Here is a 2196-nt window from a genome sequence, read left to right as displayed (position 1 = left end):
CATGTTATTGCCAAATACTTTTTCCCAGTCTGCGTCTTTCCTTTTTTACCTGTTGGAGAAGATTTTGGATGTGCATAGGGATTTTATTCTTAGAAGGTTCCATTCATCTATTTTGTCCTCTCCTGGTTGTAGAATTTTCAGAATGCTTGGAAGACTGTTTATGTTGTGGATTAGGACATCTAGAGTTCTTCCAAGCTTTTCTTTAATGGAGTTTATAGTATTTGGTTTCAGTCCTATGTCCATGATGCACTTTGAGTTGGTTTTTGTGTATGGAGGGAGGTGTGGATCTTGCTTCCGTTTTCTGCAGATAGTTTTCCAATTTTGCCAACACCGTTTGTTTAAAAAGGCTGTAATTCCCCCCCTTAAATGATTTAATCTCCTTTCCAAAAATCAGTTGACCATAGGTAGATGGACTTATTTCCAGGTTCTCAATTCTATTCTATTGTCTATGTGTTTGTCATTGTACCAGTACCACACTGTCTTGACCACCACGGTAGTGTAGTAGGATTTGAAATCAGGGAGTGAGATGCTTCTTACCTTGTTTCTCTTTTTAAGGAGTGCTTTGCTTATTCAGGTCTTCTTTTTATTCCAAATGAAACTGGAGATTGGTATTGGTATTTTTATTGGATTGCATTGAACTTGTAAATTGGCTTTGGTAGTACTGTAATTTTCACAGTATTGAGTCTTCCTATCCAGGAGCAAGGTATGTTCTTCCATTTCTCCAGGTCTCTTTTTGTTTCTTGTAGTAATGTAATTTTCTTAGAATAGAACCTTTGTGCTTCTGATTAGATTTACTCACAAGTATTTAATCTTATGATTAGCTATTGTGAAGGGTATTGTTTTTCTTAGCTCCAGCCTTGTATTCTCTTTGTCAATATAGAGAAATCCAATTGATTTTTGTATATTGATCTTGTATCCTGCCACTTCGCTGAATTGGTCAACTATGTTCAGTAGTTTTCTTGCTGAATCTTTAGGGTTTTCTAAGTATACTATCATATCATGTGCATGTTGTTGCTGTTGTTATGTGCCATTGAGTCGCCTGTGAATCATAGTGATCCTATGTACAACAGCCCTAAACTCTGCCCTATGTTCTGCCAATCTCACTATCTCCAACACACCTACCCCCATTATCCCAGTCTCTGAATCAATCCATCTCATTTAGGTTCTTCCTCGCCTGCCCTGTCCCTCCACCCTCTGAAGCATTATGTCCCTCTCCAAGGACTGGTCTCTCCTTGCGACATATCCAAAATATGTCAGACAAAGCTTCATAATCCTTGCCTCCAAGGAGCAGCCTGGCTTCACCCTCTCCAGGAAAAACCTGTTCGTTTTCTTATCAGTCCATGGTATATTCAATACTCTTCTCCAACACCACAGCTCAAAGGCATCAATTCTCCTTCTATAATCCCTAGTCATTGTCCAGCTTTCTGGTGCATAGCAAGTGATTGCAAAGACCATGGCATGTTCACTTTAGCCTCCAGACTGACATCGTTGCACTTCAGCACTTTAGAGAGGTCTCTAGCCACAGACTTTCTTGTCACAATACATCTTTTAATTTCCTGGCTGCTGGTGCCAAGAGTGTTGACTGTGGAGCCAAGCAAACCAAAACTGTGAACAATCTCAAAATCTTTACCATCTATCATGATGTTTCTAATCAGCCCCGTTGTGAGAATCTTTGTTTTCTTGATCTTGAGCTTCAATCCATACTGAAGATTGTAGTCCCTGATCTTCCACAGCAAGCACTTCAGGTCCTCCTCAAGCAGGGTTGTGTTATCAGCATAATGCAGATTGTTGATCATTCTTCCTCCAATCCCGATGCTACATTTCTCCTTATACAGCCCAGTCTCCTGGACAATCTGTTCTGCATAAAGACTGAAAAGCATAGAGAGATAATTTTACCACCTCTCTGACAATTTGGATACCTTTTATATCCTTCTCTTGTCTCGTGTTAAGACTTCCACTACAATATTGAGAGAGGTGTAGTGGGCATATTTGTCTATTTCCTGTTCTTTTTTTTTAATTTTTTTTCCTGTTCTTAAAGGGAATGCCTTTAAATTATCTCCATTGAGAATAATGTTAGCTCTTGGGTTTTCATAAATACTTTTCACTATATTGAAGAAATTCCCCTCTAGTCCTATTTTGTTGAGTGTTTTCATCAGGAAAGGGTGTTGGATTTTGTCAAACGCCTTTTCTGCATCA

This window comes from Elephantulus edwardii, unplaced genomic scaffold, assembly GCF_000299155.1.
Source record: "Elephantulus edwardii isolate Elephantulus edwardi_28Jun2011 unplaced genomic scaffold, EleEdw1.0 scaffold00097, whole genome shotgun sequence".
Taxonomy (NCBI): Eukaryota; Metazoa; Chordata; class Mammalia; order Macroscelidea; family Macroscelididae; genus Elephantulus; species Elephantulus edwardii.
Note: the sequence above shows the minus strand (reverse complement) of the source record.